The sequence below is a fragment of the Phacochoerus africanus genome, chromosome 5 (genome assembly GCF_016906955.1).
Source record: "Phacochoerus africanus isolate WHEZ1 chromosome 5, ROS_Pafr_v1, whole genome shotgun sequence".
NCBI lineage: Eukaryota > Metazoa > Chordata > Mammalia > Artiodactyla > Suidae > Phacochoerus > Phacochoerus africanus.
This window is the reverse complement of record NC_062548.1, coordinates 118,361,722-118,379,640: the sequence shown is the minus strand read 5'-3', so window position 1 is coordinate 118,379,640 and position 17,919 is coordinate 118,361,722. Positions and strand designations below refer to the sequence as shown.

At 51.7% G+C, this 17,919-nt stretch overlaps 1 protein-coding gene and 1 long non-coding RNA gene across 2 annotated transcripts in view; one reads left to right on the top strand and one right to left on the bottom strand.

The window, feature by feature from the left end:
* ADCY3 (adenylate cyclase 3) overlaps positions 1-1,442 on the bottom strand; it is a 93,882-nt gene extending 92,440 nt beyond the window's left edge. The window contains exon 1 of the mRNA XM_047782515.1: positions 470-1,442. The gene's annotated coding sequence lies outside the window, so the exon portion shown is untranslated. The remainder of the gene's footprint in view (positions 1-469) is intronic.
* Positions 60-16,224, top strand: LOC125128288 (uncharacterized). The gene is made up of 3 exons (XR_007135196.1): positions 60-318; positions 10,640-10,782; positions 15,766-16,224. It is a non-coding gene; the product is annotated as an uncharacterized LOC125128288 (long non-coding RNA).
* Positions 16,225-17,919: the final 1,695 nt, after the last annotated feature.

Sequence of the window (17,919 nt, the reverse complement as noted above, 5' to 3'; positions counted from 1 at the left end):
ACAGGACGCCGTTGAGTGGAAGCCCCTGCTCCTTCCCACCACGCGCCCTAGCCCTTCTCAAAGAATCCTTGCTGCAAGAGGCTCCAGAAGCAGGGCCTTTCTCCCGCCACCCCCATGCTCACGCCACCACCAGACCACACACACACACACACACTTGGTCCTGTCCACCCAAACACTCCGTTTCCTGTCTCTGGCGTGTGGTGTGGACTGGCCTGGCCACCTTTCCAGCCGTCGCACCCCTGATCTCTCTCCGTGTCGTTTCTTCTCAGTCCCTGACTTCTCACCTCAATCTCCAGGCCCAAGCCTCAGAAGATGAAGGTAAAACATACTAGAAAGAAACCAGAACCATCTCGGGGGTTCGTGAATCTTCCTCTGTTTACTCCCTTTCCCACCCAGTCCCTGGCGACTCGGGCTCCCGGTTTCGGGCACTGCTCGCCCTCCCGAAGGCCGGCTCTGCCCCTGCGTTTACCTGTGCGGGAACTCGGGAGCCGCGTGGTCCGGGGCCGGTGCGCGCGGGGACTGCGGGGCCGGGTCACGCGTGCGGCGGGAGGGGACTGGAGGGCTCAGGGTGCCTGGGGTCCGCTCCCTGCGGAGCCGCGCCGCCCCGCCAGCGCCACGGTCTCTGGACCCCGGCAGGGGCGCGACTCTCCCGCTGTCAGGCCGGGAATCCGGCGGGGAACGGCGCAGGGCTGCCTGCCCCTCAGCATCCACCGGCGCCCGGACGCAGAGGAAGGAGGAGGCGGCGCGGCAACCGAGGCTGGAAAATTCGGGGGCGCCCGCCCCTAGGGCTGCGGCTCGCGGGGCTGGCGTGCGCGGCCGGCCCCCTCCCCTTGGCCCCGCAGTGGTCGCGGCCGCGGCGGCGCGGCTAGGGGCGCACCCGGGGCCCTCCCCGGCGAGAGCGCGGGCCGAGGCCGGGGAAGCCCGCCAGCATCCTCTGGCTCGCCCGCGCGCCGAGCAGAACCAGCCGAGTCGGGGCGCGGCGCTCTGCACAGTGAGTCCCCGAGCGGCGCTGGCGGCACAGTGAGTCCCCGAGCGGCGCTAGCGGCTCCGGGGCCACGCGCGCTCCAGGCCCCGGGAGGCGGGCGGCGCCCCTCCCTCTCCGCAGTCACCGCCCTCTCGGAGAGCGCGTCGGGACTTGGGGGGGTGGGGAGTGCGGGGGTGAGGCGCCCCGATCCGGACCCGGGCCGGCGTGGGGGCGAGAGTTGGAGGGGCCTCGGCGGCCGCACGCTCCGGCACCGGCGGCGAGCTGCCTGCGACTGCTGCGTGGAAGCTGGGAATGGGCGGCAGCAGGAAGGATGGGCTAATCAGCGCCTTCCCCCCGCAGGCCAGGGCTCCGCAGATAAAAGCCGGGGACGTGCCCTCCTGCAGGTGAGGCGCGCTCGGGGCATCCCTGGCGCCCCCTCCTCTGCCGCGGCTTCCTTCCGGGCTCGAGCTCGGGAAGGCGGGGGCTGAGGTTTGGGGAAGGCTCCCCTGCTGGGCGCGCCGGGCCTGTGTCCCCGCCCACCCTGGCAGCCCTAACGCCCCGGATCGCGGGCCCTGAGCTTTCAGCCGAAAAGAGCCCGCAGCTGAGACCTGTTCTGGAAAGAAGCGGGGAGGAGTAGCCCAGTGGAGAGACCCTGCTTCAAAAAGATCTCTTGTGCACATTCCACCTGTTTGAGGCATTTCTGAATTTACAAACTCTTAAAAACGCCAATGTTCCTTTGAGTGGTTAAAGTCTATCAGTCTCTTTCACCATAGTGTAAATTACTTTCCTTGGCTTTGTCAGAACATCGTCCAAGATCAGCCACAGGTTTTAAGAATTTAGAGAAAGGGAGCGGAGGGAGATGAGTTGTGTTAGAACAAAAGTAAGGGGCGGGGAGGGGAAGAGTTGCTGAGGACAGTCAGTGGCATTAGAGGGTGGGCTCCGTGGGGCGAGCAGAAGCAATAGGTCCGAGAAGAGAGAAACTCAGCCATCCAGGGCCCTGGATAAAGATGCCTCCTCCAGCGCTTGAGATGGTCCATGAGAGCCCTTTCCAGAACCTCAGGCATCAGCTCAGATCCCTCCAGGAATAGGTCAGAGAATTGATTCCATCGCAGCTGTCCGTCCTATACTAAGTCTGTCAGTCCCTATGCTAACCCAGCCCAAACTTGTCAGGGCTTTGCTTCCAAAGGTGAGGAACGTAACATCAGATTTAGGAGGAGGGTAGTCTGAATAAAGCAGCATTTTCCCCGATTGTTTTAATTTGTTTGGGATCCAAGCATTTGTTCTCAATTGTCACACAGTATTAAAGGAGGAATGGCTTTTATGTTTAACAAAGGAATATGTGTTAACAGAAGGGAGAAGCTGATAAATACTGTTTGGGCCTGCTTGGGCACAGGGGACACCCACACTGTGTCCTCTGAGAGTCCCATCCCCTTTCCTGGCACACGTGCCAACTCTTGAAGTTCTGTGGGGCTCTCTGCTCAGCAAGGCCATGCCCAGCTCCTGGGCCCTGTGGGTTAGCTGCTGGGCCTTCTGCCACCACCCATGCCTCAGCTTCTCCTCCCCACCGCCCCACGTAAGGGAGAGGGTTCCCCACAGAGAAGCCCCAGGTAAAAAGCCCAATTTCCTGCCCTGACTGCTGACCTCAGGGCTCCATTCCGGTGCTTCCACAATCCTTTTCTCTTGGCTGTGGACACACGTTCAGCAGAGCCCGGCTGGGCCAGACATCGGGGCAGTCCAGAAGCACCACCCACCTCTGCTCTCAGGATGCTTGCCGGCTCTGCCTAGGCACCATGTCCACCGCCAATACAGACCCTCAGCTGAGCACAAGTGACCTGAAGCAGGACCTTTCAGCATCAGAAGAGAGCTTCTGGTTGGCCGGAGCCTCTGCGCCCACATCACACGCCCATCCTTGCTCAGCCCTTCCCTGTGGTCCTTGATGCTGAACATGTCCTGGTCCAGCGACAATTAAAAATAACCACACTCAAGTGCAAGGGGGTGGGAGAGGAAGTGGCTTCAGTGTCTAAGCTCTGCATTTGGCATTGTAATCTGCACAACTGGCATTCACTGCTTTTGCAATTGAAAGATACAGTAACTCTATCTTTAAAGCACACAGGCACACACATACACGCGCGCGCGCGCGCCCACACAACCCAAGGCCATGAATGACTGTGTGGGTGACTCGCCTACATACACGTGTCTTAAAGTGAAGACAGAACCACGGGCTTGGGTAGAAACTTGGAGGGCGTCCCAACCGCACCCTATCCCAGGATCCACTTGGGATACCTCTTTGCAGAAGGCATCTTTTGTTTGTATGGTTTGAGACTAGAGATGATTGCTGAGAATTAATCGTTATTGGATAAACAAGAGTGGTTGGGTCCCTTGGGAAAATGTGGTGGCTCCTGAACCCAGCAAACAATACATCAGAGCAGAACCCTGGCGTCCTGGGGAAAGAGAAGTGGGAGGAGAAATCCTTGGCTCCCCTGGGGCCGGCCCCCGGGAGAGCCCTCACTGGGGCCTTAGCTGAAAGCGGAGCCTGAGACGGGCCTGAGTGCAGTGGTTTAATTGGGACAGTGATTCCTGGGGAAAGAGGATTTGAAAGCCGGTAAATACATGGGTGTGGGCACGAGTGGTCACTGCCGGGGCGGTGGGGCTCCATCCCGCTGGGACCTCTCTGAGGAGCCTTCCAGAAGGCACCTCGGGAAGTTCCCCTGGGTGGCTGGAAGGGGGAGTATTCATCCATCTGCTTCCCCCCGACACTGGGGGTCGCTACTTGGTGGGTTTACTCCTGAGTACTTCCCAGTGTGGGCGAGCCTCAGGGAGGCTGAGCCATGGGCGCCTGGGCAGGAAACAGGACACCTGCACAGGGAGGCCAAGTGCCTGCAAGGTGTACCCGCAACAGTTGCAGAGTAGAAGTGTCTGGGTGGGATGCCCTCTACCAGCCCAAACGGAGCCCTCAACATCCAGAAAGCTCAGCCTGGTGCACTGGCCTCGATGCCACAAGGGACCTCAGATGCATGATTCTACCTCCCCCATTCTCAGAATCCTTATGGTGTGATGACACAGACTGACCCCTAGGAAAAGAGGCTCATGGGCACCAGAAGGGTTGGCAGATCACAGCAGAACAAGTCAAACGGGAGTTACCGCCCAGTCTCTGGGCCACACGGCCCAGCTGCTCCGGCACTGCTGTTCCAGCTTGTCCTACTCAGGGCTCCACTGGGCTGCCATCACCCCAGGGCCCTTCCTAGTAGGTGGTTTTCCAGCCTCACCTCCTGCTTCCCACCTGACACCCGTGGTGCCCAGCTCCCTCCCTCGGGCCTGACCGAGGCCTCTGGGGTGGGCAGGGGAAGCAGAGCCCAGAGAGCACAAGAAGGACCATGTCCTGGAGCCCAGGTTCCCTGGGCCGGGGGGTTTCCGGGTCCGCCCAGTCCTGCGTGTGAGCATCTCAGGAGCCAGGGCAGCATTCCTGGTCCCTGCAGCCCTGAGTTTGAAACAGAAACTCGTGCACAGCCTGCTGTTCCAACAACATCAATTTAACACTAAGCATCCCTCCCCTTTCATGCATGGTCTGTGCTTCAGATGGGCGGTCACAGCAGCTCCTGCGTTTGCACCTTTAGCTTTATGAGGTGTCCCGCTTTACAGGTGAGGAATCTGGGACTCAGAGACAAGAGGTGAATTGCTCCTGAGTCCTCAGCTAGGAAAGGGCGGGGAAGGGCGGGAATCCACAGGGCCGCTCCAGCAGGAATCCTCAGGAAGGTTGCTCCCGGCTGTGATCTCAGACTGAGTGTCTGCTAGGTCCCCGGGCCGCCCGCAGAATCACGGCTCCCTGGGCGTCAGAGCTGAAAGAAACGTCATTCTGCCCCAGCCCGGATGGGGAAGCTGAGGCCCAGACAGGTTAAATTTGGGCTGAGACACATGCCTGTGGAGTGTGAAGCAACGTGTGAATGCTGAGTAATCCGGAGGCCTCTACGGAAATGTCACGTTTCCAAAAGCACTCAAGCCAGGGCCCCTGCGGGAAGAAGCACCATAGAAATGTGTGCTAACGAGCCTCTCCCAGCCTGCTGGGGATTCCAAGGGGCAGAGCAAGATTTTGAACAACAAGAAGTGGCTAGAAAAGGCCCAAGCCGGCAGGAGATGGAGGCCTCCGTCTCTCGTCCCAATACCCCAAAGAATGAGTCCTGGGAGCCCGGTCAGCCTGGGGGCTTAGAGAAGGGCTGGCTCACTGCTCTCACTGCAGATGGAAAAACCTAAACCAGCGGCTGCTCCCCCACCTCGAGCCCCCTCTCAGGACTCAGGAACCATCCCTGAGCCTGCTCTTCCTCTCACGTCCCCCACCCTTCCTCTACACCCCTACCTGGACCACCCCTGCAAATCCAAATCTGAGCTTGTCCCATCTTCTTTAAAAACCTGGTCACTGGCTGTCCCTGCCTCCCCACATGCTAGGGGATCCCATAATACTTGTGAAGTGCTCAGAGGTTGCTTTCCTTTGAAGTTGTCCTCAAGGAACACGAGTTATTTTTGATTTGGGGATCTGTAATGGGGTGAGTGGTGCCTTCCTGCCCCCCAGAAGAGATGTCCACGTCCAAACCCCTGGACCCTGTGAATGTGATGGGAACGTAACTTTATTCGGAAGAAGCGTCTTTGCAGGTGTAATGACGTTATAGGTTTTGAGATGATATCATCCTAAACCACCCGGGTAGCTCCAAATGTAATGACAAGTTCTTAGGAGAGACACACAGAGGGGACAGTGGCGCAGATGAGGAGGTGATGTGCAGATAGAGGCAGAGGCTGAGGCTGTGAAACAAGCCAGGGAACCCCTGGAGCCCCCAGAAGTGGGAGGTGGCAAGGGGGGCTTCTCCCCTCCAGCTTCCAGAGGAAGGGCAGCCCTGCAGACCAGCTTGATTTTGCACTTGTGGCCTCTAGAAGCAGGAGAGAATAAATTTCTGTTGTTTGACATCATTTGCTACGGCAGCCACGGGAAACGGAGACAGGAGCCGGTGGACAGGTTTCCATACCTGTATTTAACTCCTGCTACCATTTACTGTCATTTGACCTGACCGTCACTCCAGTCGCTAGACTTTGAACCCAGGGTCAAGGCCTTTATGCTTTTGTGCCAGGAATGGCAGCCTCTCAAGAAATCTCATTGAATTAAAGAAGATCATTCGAGAGTTCCCATCATGGCTCAGTGGAAACGAATCTGAGTAGGATCCATGAGGTTACAGGTTTGATCCCTGGCCTCGTTCAGTGGGTTAAGGATCCGGCGTTGTTGTGAGCTATGGTATAGGTCGCAGATGCAGCTCAATCTGGTGTTGCTGTGGCTCTGGTGTAGGCTGGTGATTACAGCTCCGATTCGACCCCTAGCCTGGGAACCTCCATATGCCGCAGGTGCGGCCCTAAAAAAAAAAAGCAGCTTTGGACCCTGTTCTGCCCACTGGTACTCTGAGATGGGCCAGGAAGTGGCAAAGCCACCATATCCACCTGAAGTTATTCTCAGATATTAATTTTACTTGAAGTGATTTTTTTCTTTCAGTGATTTATCTGGTAAATAATCTTGTTTTGTTTTGCTTTGCTTTTTAGCGCCATATATGAAGCACATGTAAGTTCCCAGGCAAGGGGTCTAATCAGAGCTATAGCCACCGGCCTATGCCAGAGCCACAGCAACGCCAGATCCGAGCCACATCTTCGACCTACCCCGCAGCTCAGGGCAACGCCGGATCCCTAACCCACTGAGCAAGGCCAGGGATCAAACTCGCATCCTCATGGATATTAGTCAGGTTTGTTACCACTGAGCTACAATGGGAACTCCATGGTAAATAATCTTAAACATTATTTTTATTGTGAAATTGTTGGGGATTTACTATTTCTGTTTTTTTTTTTTAAAGCAAATTTTTTTGGTCGCGCCTGCGGCATGCATAAGTTCCCAGACCAGGGATTGAACCCACGCCAGAGCACTGACCCAAGCCTCAGTAGTGACAATGCCAGATCCTCAACCTACTGAGCCATGAAGAAACTCCAGCTATTTCTGTTTTCAGGGTACAAGACAAAACTGCCGGAAAACAGAAACACGGTGGCCATCTCTGCAGCTCCCACCTCAGGCTCCTGGAGGGCCGGTTTGCTCTACATCCACACCCAGCTGGCAATGCCCGAGGTCACGTCATTGTCAGCCCCTGTGCTGCTCCCGCTGCTCCCCGAGCCCCAGCCCCACTGCACGCGCCTCACAACTTCGTCACTTTGCGTATGCTATTCCCTCTGCTCAGAGCTTCCCCTCTGTGCACCTGAAAAATTATTATTCACCTTCAAAGACCCCCCCCCTTCCCAGGTCGCCTGCTCTGTGAGGTCTTCTCGGATCCCCAGGCAGGGGCGGGCCCTTGGGAACTTGGGGTGGGGATGGTGTGCTCTTCTGTCTCCTACTCGGAACAGTCTCTCCAAGGTGGACAATGTGGGGTTCTCATCCATCCCCTCACTCTGCTTTATATTTCTTCAGCGCACTTCCTGCCTGTAATGATGGTGGGTAGTTATTTGTTTATACACCTTGTTTCTCCCCCATAGACTGTGGGTCCTGTTGGTGCAAGGATTCTGTCTTGTTTTTTCAACTACTGAGTCCCCTGTGCTTTGCACCAACTGGGCCCCTAGTACATGTGGTCCTTTTCTGTAGCTGCCGTAACAAATTGCCACAGACTTGGTGTCTAAACAATACATGTGTGTTAGCTCACAATCCTGGAAGTCAGAAAGTCAAAAGTGGGCTAAAGCCACAGAGTTGGCAGAGCTGCATTTTTTTCCTGAAAGTTCTAGAGGAGAATCAACATCCTTAACTTTTCCAGCTTCCGGAGGCTGCTCACATTCCTTAGCTTGTGGCCCCTTCCTCCATCTTCAAAGCCAGCAATGTTGTATCTCTCACCACCCTTTTTTGGGGGGGGTGGGGGGAATCGTGGAAAGTTCCCAGGCCAGGAATCAAACCCAAGCCACAGCAGCAACCAGAACCATAGCAGTGGCAATACCAGATCCTGAACCCACTGAGCCACCAGGGAACTCTGGCTCACCATTCTTTTGTAGTCACATCTCCCTATCACCCCAGAGCCAGGAGAGTTTTCTAATTTTAAGGACCCCTGTGATCAACTTGGGCCCACCTGGATAATCTCCTCCTCTCAAGGCCCTTCATCACATGTGCAAAATCCCTTTTGCTGTGTAAGGCAACATTCTCAGAGTTTCTGGAGACTGGCATGCCAATGAGCTGGGGGGCGTCGTTCTGCCGATCCCAAAGGCTCCTGATATGCTATCCGGGCAGTGTTTCTAATCTTGAGGCTGCACTAAATAGCACTAGCAGGTTAAAGCTGGAGATTGCAAAGCATCTGAAAAGTTCACAAAAAAAGGTGTTTTGGGGGAAAAAAAAAAAAAAAGAGGCCCTTGAAGTCTTCTAATGCAAGAGAAAGCTGTAAAGGAAGATCCCGCCTTTGGTTCCCCTCCCCCGACTTCTATGCTACCTAATCAGCATTAACGGGACAGACCCACTGTTCCACGAAGGCTGGTTGGGAACAAGAAGGTGGCATAGACCCAGCAGAATAGATACCAGAGGTTCACAGAGTTCATTCCAAGATTCTTCTCCAAACCCCCTTTCTGGCTGCCTTTGGAGTGCACAGTTCAGACTATTTCACTTCTTCAAAATGCCTATAGTTTTCCTACTGCCTTCAGACTCAATTCTAAAATCCTTAACAGCCAGGATACTCTTTGGTTGGGTCCCAACCTACCTATCTCCTGTAACCTCCACAGTCCTATGGCAGAAACACATTATTATTTCCATTTTACAGATGAGAAAACTGAGATTAGGTTCATAACTTGCCCAAGGTTCCATAGCTGGTAAAGGACACGGGCCGACTGTACACCCACTCGTCTGCCCCAGGGCACTGTGCAATCTGGCCCGCCCAGCCTCATCAGACATCGCTGGAGGGATGACGCTCCGTAGCCTGCCCCTCCGCTTGGATGGGGTCAACTCAGGGCTGGACCACAGTGCGTGCAGCAGGAGAAAGCAAATTAGGAGTGAGCAGGAACGAGGGAGGTTGGGTCTTTGCCTGAGAGCGTGTCTGTTCAAATCCAGAGTCCTCTCTCCAGCCCGAGAGGGGGGCCCAGTGGGAGGGGTGGAGAACCAGAGAGCAGATCCACAAGAGGGAACCCGGAGAGGCGGCCTGCAGCCTGGCCAGCTTGATTTACACACTGCTGACCCATTTTCCTGTCTTTAAGCAGGAGACACAGATTACAAAATCTGGCAATCATATTTATCAAAAGAGCAGGGCGAGGCATACTTTTGTGAAGCTGAGGATTATCTTTCCCCCTGCCCCCGTCCCCCATCTTTTAGGGTGCCTCCCTTCTCCCTTTCCCAATGTCCGGGCCTCCACTCTCGTCTCCTTCCCTCTCTTTCCTCAGGACCAGATCCTGGGGAATGGGCCATCGGGGAATGGAGTTTTCATAACGTTACAGCTGCAAAGGCCCTGGGACAATCATTAGCTCCGCCTTCGCCTGCTCCCACTTCAGAACCACGGAGGAAGTGGGCCCAGGAAGCAGGCAGATCAGTTTCCTTAGGGATGGAAGTTGAGTCAGAGCCAGGAGCTCAGATGTGTGGCCATTTAAGTCTGGGGTGATGCTTCGCTCCGGACTTGAACCCCCTCACCCAGTCCCAGGCAGGTGGATGGAACCTGACCTGGGGGACATGGAGGTGAGAGGAGAAAATGCACCCATCTCCTCACCCAGCCAACAAACAAGAAATAAGAGGACTGAGCAGGTGGGGCTCAGTTCCTGCCCCCCATTTTACCAGCAGAAAAGCTAGCCAGGCCACGAGAACTTTTGAGGGGGTCTCTGTAGAAGTGGAAGAGCAGTGGGGAGAGAGGGTCTCCATTAACAATGATCTCTGCACGCGCGCGCGCACACACACACACATGCATGCACACGTGCACACAGACATAGACAGACATAACACACTTTTGACCGCTGGTCAAGGACATGGGTCAAAGGCCTAAATGAAAACAGTGGCATTTCAGATTTCACAAAGTAGGTCAGGGGAGAAGCTATTTTGTAGGCCCAGTGGCCTTCCATGCATGCCATCATACCAGAGCGTGTGTGATGCAAAAAATACAACGGACACCAGAGAAGAGGCCCCTGGCTCCAGCCCATGGGGACCCCTCCCCCAGCCCTGAAACCCACCCCCAGTATTCCTGGGGGTCCTCGCCTTCTCTCCTGGCACTTTCAACAGATAAAGCTTCTCTCACCCTAAATCACAAATAAAGGACACATCTTCCAAGCCCTTCATCCCTCTGGCGGCCGCCGTACCCTCCTCCTTCCTTCCAAGTCCTGCTTCTTGCCAAAGTTTGCTAAACAGCATTCATGATGTTACTTCAAGGGAGGGGACCAGCAAAGGTCTGTGCAGCAGGGCGTGACTGAGAAGGACGAGGGGAGAGAGTCTGTCCCCAGGATGAGGAAGGGCCGTGATGGAGGCCACAGTGTGAGCAAAGGCTCGGAGGCAGCAAAGTCCAGGGCGTGCCTGGGAACGGTGATGAGATGGATGGTGGGAAGCGGGTAGAAAGGGAAGCTGCTGCGAGGCAGGACTGGCAGGAGGAGGCCAGATCACAGACGCAGTTGTTGGCATTTACTGGAGCAAATGACATGTCCTGACTGGCTCTGTTCTTTCAGAGGGCCGATTTGGGATAAAAGGTGGTTCAGAAAAGGACGAGAGCATCAAAGGAGCACACAAGATAACAACGCCCAGAAGACAGTGGTCCAGACTTAAGTCACGCTCTCCAGGATTCATTCCACAACGTTCTCCGGCCCTGCACGTGAGAAGTGGTGCTGACTTACACTCTGACATGTGCCGTTTTGTGGTTAAGCACATCCATGTGTTTCTGCAGACAGTGATTTTTAGAACTATTAAGTAACTCACGCTGGCATTGTTTCCCCTCTTGTGTTCTTAAAAAAGACGCTGTTTACTGCTCAAGGGATGGAAATAAATTAGCTACTCGCCACGTGGGGGATGCCAGGCACAGCCAGGCACTTTCTGGAAGTGTTACATGCAGTGGGCTACGTGCTAGGCTTTTTCAAAACCAGACCAAGAACTTGGTCCTTTAAGAGAAAAAAAAAATTACAGCTTTTATTTTAATTTAAAAATATCTTTTTTCATGCTATTAAAACTCATTTTAGGAGTTCCCATTGTGGTTCAGTGGGTTAAGAATGGGACACCGTATCCATGAGGATGCAGGTTCGATCCCTGGCCACGCTCAGGGGGTTAAGGATCCCACATGGCTGGGGCTGGGGTGTAGGCCGGCGGCTACAGCTCTGATTCGACCCCTAGCCTGGGAACTTCCATGTGCTGCGGGTGCTGCTATGAAAAAGAGGGAGAAAAAAAAAAAAACCAAACAACTAATTTCAGTGAAATAGGTTCAGATAATTCTGGGTTCATTTAATTCAAGTAATTCTCTCACCCATCCTCCCTCCTTGGTGCCTCTGAGTGTACCGGCCCTGCCAAGCTGGAAGCAAGTGCTGGCTCTGCTCCTAGCCGAGCGAGGACCCAGAACCCCCAGTGTGAGGCCCTCTGGTGGAGATGGATCCAACCCCTCCATTCATGAATGGCCACACTACCTGCCAGCTTTAGATCCGTTTGGACAGGAAAGCTCCTAACCCTGCTCTGCTATTTTTAGCAGCTGCTAGCCTTGAGTCAGTCTTTCTCTGGCTTGGAGCCCTCTGCTCTTTCTCGTGCTGTCAGAGACTGGCGCACATCTCAGGGCAGTGAGCGCCTGTCTCCCTTGCCTCTGCATCCCCCACCCTTGATCACTTTCTTAGGGCAGAGCAGGTTTTTAGGGATCTGTATTTCCTTGGCTTCTCTCGATAAAAGCCTCCCCACAAGTCATGTACATTAACCTGGACGGAGCTGGAGACTTTTCATCTTGTGCACAATTTTGCATGAATACAGCTCTAAGTGGGGATTTTTTTTCATGTCGTCTAAGTTCAAACATGCTTTAAACAAACAACAAAAAAATGACATTTAAATAACTTTAGAGAGAAATATATAAAGGAAGATTTAAATATTAGCTATAAATTGATACCCATTGTTGATGGTTTTTTTGTTAATTCGAGTCTAGCGGAGTGAGTGGCATGGAAAAGGCACTTAATGAGTGCTTGATGGAGGAGGAATGCTGAGGAATACATGGATACATTCTAAGGTGTTAAAAGCTCAGTGATTAATCCCTCTCAAGGGTAAAACTTGTGATTTAACATACAGAACTTTTCTCTAATAAGTTGCAAATAGTGGACTTCTCAGGCATCTCGCCTGGGCCAGGTGTGTGTGTGAGTGTGTGTACTCGAGCACAGAGATGTTTTCAGCAATTGGGTTGTATTTTAATTTGGGGAATGATTTCTGTTTTAAGTAACTCCAAACAACTCACAATGGCTTAAACAGTCCAGAAAATGTATCACCTCAGTATCAAGTCTTTGGATAGAACAGGACTAAGGTTAGTTATTCAGCGGCTGAAAACCATCTTTCAAGGGCATGCTGCTTTTCCTCTTCCGTGCTGCCACCTTAGGGTATCAGTTTTGCCATCACAGGCTAATAAGTCTCCCCATGTTTGCAAGATGAAGCCACAGCCCAGCATCATAGGCAGACATGGTACTACTTCGCAGAAAAGGAGAAACAGTTTCCTCCCATGCCTGTCTTTTCGGGAGTACAAAATTCTTTCCTGGTAGCTCTCTAGAGGAATGTCCATTTTGTCTCTTTGGCTAGAGCAGAATCACAGGCCCACTTCCAAACCAGCCGCTAGCAGTAGAACCGGTACCACCATGAACAGCTTCACCCACTCACGAGTCACCCTGAGCCACACAGTGAAGGGAGAGACACCTGGACGTTAGGACTCTGCCAACGGCAGGTTGGGGGGGGGGGTAGGCCATCAACAGTATTGACTCCAGCGGCTCTACAAGGCCAGGCCTGATTCCTGGCAAAGCCAACTCTCTTGTCATTTTGCTGAGAAACTTCCACAAACCTGGGAAATACTTGGACAAATTTCACCAAGGAAAGGATGCCAAGCTTTGATTAGTTAATGAGCAACATATTTGGGGGCTAAGGGCACCTACACTTTTCTTATTTTCTTACTCTCCATCAGGCCCCTTTTAATCAACATTCAGTTGTGTTCCGGGACTTTTCTCATAATCGGCGGGGAATTACATGGTTAAGGGATCTCCAGTCTATTTCAGGGTTCAGCAACAGAGGTCATTCATTCATGCATCAAATATTTACAATGTTTTTATTGGGGGCCAAGGACACAAAGATAGAAAAGATAAGGTCTTCATCTGCCAAGAAGTAATGCATTGGAGAGACCCCTGCCCTGCAGAGAAAATCTGTGAAATGTGCCTGAGCGACGAGGTGAAGCCAGAGAACTATCACAGGAGTAGGCATTTAAGTTGGGTATAAAGGTTCCGCGAGAGTTCACCAGGCAAAGAGGAGAGAGAGTGTGGACCTTAATCGGCTCCGACAGCTATTACAAAACGCCCCAGACTGGGGGCCTCAACAACAGGAATTTGGTTCTCACCGTTCTGGAAGCTAGACCTCCAAGGTCAAGGTGCTGGCGGATCCAGTTCTTGGCGAGGGCTCTCTTCCTGGCTTGCAGAGAGCCACCTTCTTGCTGTGTCTTCACAGCAGGGAGAGGAAGCTCTGGGGTCTCTTCCTCTCCTTGTAAGGACACTCATTTCATGATGGGGCCTCCACCCTCATGCGCTCACCTGAACCTCATTACCTCCAAGTACCCCCCAACTCCAAAGACTAGCCCACTGGGGGTTAGGGATTTAACCGATGCATTTGGAGGGAACACAACTATTCAGTCCGTAACAGCAAGTCAGGTCCAGTCAGGCTCAGTGGTTAACAAACCTGACTAGTACCCATGAGGATGCGGGTTCAATCCCTGGCCTCGCTCAGTGGGTTAAGGATCCCTCGTTGCTGTGAGCTGTGATATAGGCCTCAGACACAGTTGGGATCCCACAATGCTGTGGCTGTGGCACAGGCCAGCAGCTGCAGGTCTGACTGGACCCCTAGCCTGGGAAATTCCACATGCTGCGGGATGCGGTCATAAAAAGCAGAAAAAAAAAAAAAAGTAAAAAATAAAAGAGAAACAAACTCATCAGATTTCAAAACCAATCTATGGTTACCATAGGTGAAACTGTTAGGGGGAGGGAAGAATTGGGAGGGTGGGAATAACACATACACACTGCCATATAAAATAGACGATTGACGAGAACCTGGGAGTTCCCTTCGTGGCTCAGTGGTTAACGAACCTGACTAGGAACCATGAGATGGGGTTCAATCCGTGGCCTCACGGAGTGGGTTAGGGACCCAGCGTTGCTATGAGCTGTGGTGTAAGTTGCAGACCCAGCTCAGATCCCATATTGCTGTGGCTGTGGTGTAGGCTGGGGAACCGCCATATGCCGAGGGTGCAGCCCTAATAAATAAATAAATAAAATAAAGAGAATCTACTCTATAGCACAGGAAAATCTACTCAATAGATTGCAATAACCGATATGGGAAAAAAGAATGGATGTATTTATAGGTATGACTGATTCACTTTGCTGTACACCTGAAACTAACACAATCTTGTCAATCAACTTTACTCCAAAAAATTAAATGTAAAAACCAACAAAATCAAGGTATTGACAAGGATGGTTCCCTCTATGGACTCTGAGGAAGAACCCATTCTCTGCCCCCCTCCTAGCTTCTGGCAGCTGCCAGCAACTATTGGCACTGCTTGGCTTGGGGCTTATAGCTCCAGTCTCTGCCTCTGTCTCCACACAACCACCTTTTCTCTGCTGTCTCATTTATTTCCCCTTCTCTTCTCTTCTAAGGGCTTGTCCCTGAGTTTAGGGTCTGCACTCATCCAGGATTATCTCATCTCAAGATTCTTACCCTGGAGTTCCCGTCGTGGCTCAGCAGAAACGAATCTAACCAGCATCCATGAGGACGCAGGTTTGATCCCTGGCCTTACTCAGTGGGTTAAGGATCTGGTGTTGCTGTGAGCTGTGGTGTAGGTCGCAGACACAGCTCGGATCCTGCGCTGCTTCTGCTGTGGCTGGGGCGTAGGCCAGCGGCTACAGATCCAATCCAACCCCTAGCATGGGTGTGGCCCTAAAAACCAAAAAAAAAAAAAAAAAGATTTTTACCCTAATTATATCTGCAAAGACCTTATTCCAAAATAAGGTCACATTCTGAGGTTCTTTTTTTTTTTTTTTTGGCCACCCTGCAACATACAAAATTCCCAGGCCAGGGATCAGGTCCCAACAACAGTTGTGACCTATGCTGCAACTGCCCCACTGCTGTGCTGGGCCAGGGATCAAACTTAGCCTCTCTCTCTTTCTCTTTTTTTTTTTTTAACTTTTTAGGGCCAAACTCATGGCACATGAAGGTTCCCAGGCTAGGGGTCCAATCAGAGCTACAGCTGCTGGCCTACACCACAGCCACAGCAATGCCAGATCCTTAACCCACTGAGCGAGGCCAGGGACTGAACCCGAAACCTCATGGTTTTTAGTCAGATTTGTTTCTGCTGCATCACGACGGGAACTCCCAAACACAGCCTCTCTGAGCGTCCGTTTTCTCATCTGTAAGATGGGGAAAACACTGTTACAGACATTCACCTTCTTAAAAGCCCTTTGATTGATTCTGTCCCTTCTTTCTAATATTATCTAGTATCTAATAATTTTTAATATCTAGTATCTTTCTAATTATCCAAAGAAGTTTGGACCTCCTCCTCCTGCCCCATCTCATCAAATCTTTCTCCTTTCTCTTTCAGGCAGCTCCGGCCCCTGGAAGTCTTGTTCATTTCTTATGAGGAGCAGTTTGGCTCTGGGCCTCACCTGGCAAAGCCACAGTACTTTCTCTTATACCTAAAATGTCCCCAGGATGCCTCATTAAACAGAGTCCCCGTCCAGCACTGCCAGAGGTAGAGTGCCTGGCAGAAGCTTTCAACTTTCCTTGAACCCGATCTACTTTCTTGGGCAAGGAGCTCTCCTGGCCAGTATCTGTGAGCAAGAGGAATAGCGTGGGAATTTATCACTTCTGATATAAATGTTGCCATCTCGCCTGGGAACCAGAACTGAACGGGAGGTTGCTTTTATATGGAGTGAAGTTAAAAGCTGGAACTTATAAATTTATCCTAATAAAATGTTGCTCTTGGGGTTCACTAGAAATATGGGGTTCCGGGAGCTCCTGTTGTGGCTCAGTGGAAATGAACTGGACTAGTATCCATGAGGATACAGATTTGATCCCTGGTCCCACTGAGTGGGTTAAGAATCCGGTGTTGCTGCGAGCTATGGTGTAGGTGGCAGAGGCGGCTTAGATCTGGCGCTGCTATAGCTGTGGCATAGGCTGGCAGCTGCAGCTCCTATTTGACCCCCTAGCCTGGGAACTTCCATGTGCTAAACTTTCGGCCCTAAAAAATAAGAAATAAAGAAAGATGGAGGCTTTTCTGTGTTCTCCTTGCTGGTCAGGTCAAAGACAGTTTTTCTTTCTTGCTTTTCTTCTCTTTCTTTTTTTAACTTTTTTAGCCACTCCACGGCACATGGCGTTCCCAGGCCAGGGATCAGATCCGAGCCACAGTTGCAACCTACGTCACAGCTGCAGCAACACCAGATCCTTTAACCCACTGTGCCAGGCTGGGCATGGAACCTGTGTCCTGGTGCTGCAGAGACGCTGCCAGTCCTGTTATGCCACAGCAGGAACTCCCAAGATAGTTTCTTTTATTTTACTTTCCTCTTGAACCATTAAGATGTCATCTTTTTCTTTGGTATTTATTTTATTACCTTTTTCCCTTTCTCTCACGCTCTGAAACCAACAGAATGTTCACATCCTGAGAGCTGAGGCATGTGGCACCTCTCCCTTCTCTCCGCCACAGCAGACTTTTGCTTTCTCTTCCCTAGTACAAACGCTTTCATGGGTATGTCTGCTGTTTTTTAATGATCACTAACAATTCACTGTTTTGGATGCACAGAGAAATAATTTTCCTAAAGTCAGAGCATCTTTTAGAACAGTGAACTGATCAGAATTTTAACTGGTTGATTCAGAGGTATACACTATTCACTTAACTATTAACTAAACAACAACTGAGATCCCAGGTATTTTCCCCGCAAAATGAATACAGCCTTGGCAGCTGCTGTGGAGGAATATATTAATATCATAAATATGAAACATATATAAAGAAAACCCTGAAGTCTAGTACCACTTCCTCCAGGTGAATGTGAAAAACAATTTGATCGGGAGCTCCCGTCATGGTGCAGCAGAAATGAACCCGACTAGGAACCATGAGGTTGTGGGTTTGATCCCTGGCCTTGCTCAGTGGGTTGAGGATCCAGTGTCGCCGTGAGCTGTGGTGTAGGTCGTAAACATGGCTCGGATCTGGCGCTGCTGTGAGCTGTGGTGTAGGCCAGCAGCTACAGCTCCGATTAGACCCCTAGCCTGGGAACCTCCATATGCCGTGGGTGCAGCACTAAAGGGACAAAAAAAAAAAAAAAAAAAAAAAATCAAAAGTGCCCTGACGGGCAATGGATCAAATGGAAACAAAAATGCTACATAAAATTGTGCGTCTTAAATTGACCCTGAAACAAAATAAATAAATCTAACTTTTCTTCTCAGTTTACAAGTGGTTATTATTGGTTTAAAACATAGCCAAAGACTTTAGTTGAGAAACACTAAGTATTTGGATATATTTTAATGTATAAAATGTCATAAAATACTTACAAGGTATTGTACCAACCCAGAGACCAGCCTTTTCTCATCCCTGCTTACGATCCTTAATGTCTGTTATTTTCCAGGACTCTTTTGGTAGCAAATAACAGAAAGCAAACTCCAACTACCTTAAGCAGAAAACAGTAGAGGGGTGGCAGCAGAGATTTGGGGAAGGATTCTGGGGTAGCTGATGGGCTTGAAGTACAGCCATTTCGGGGGGCCT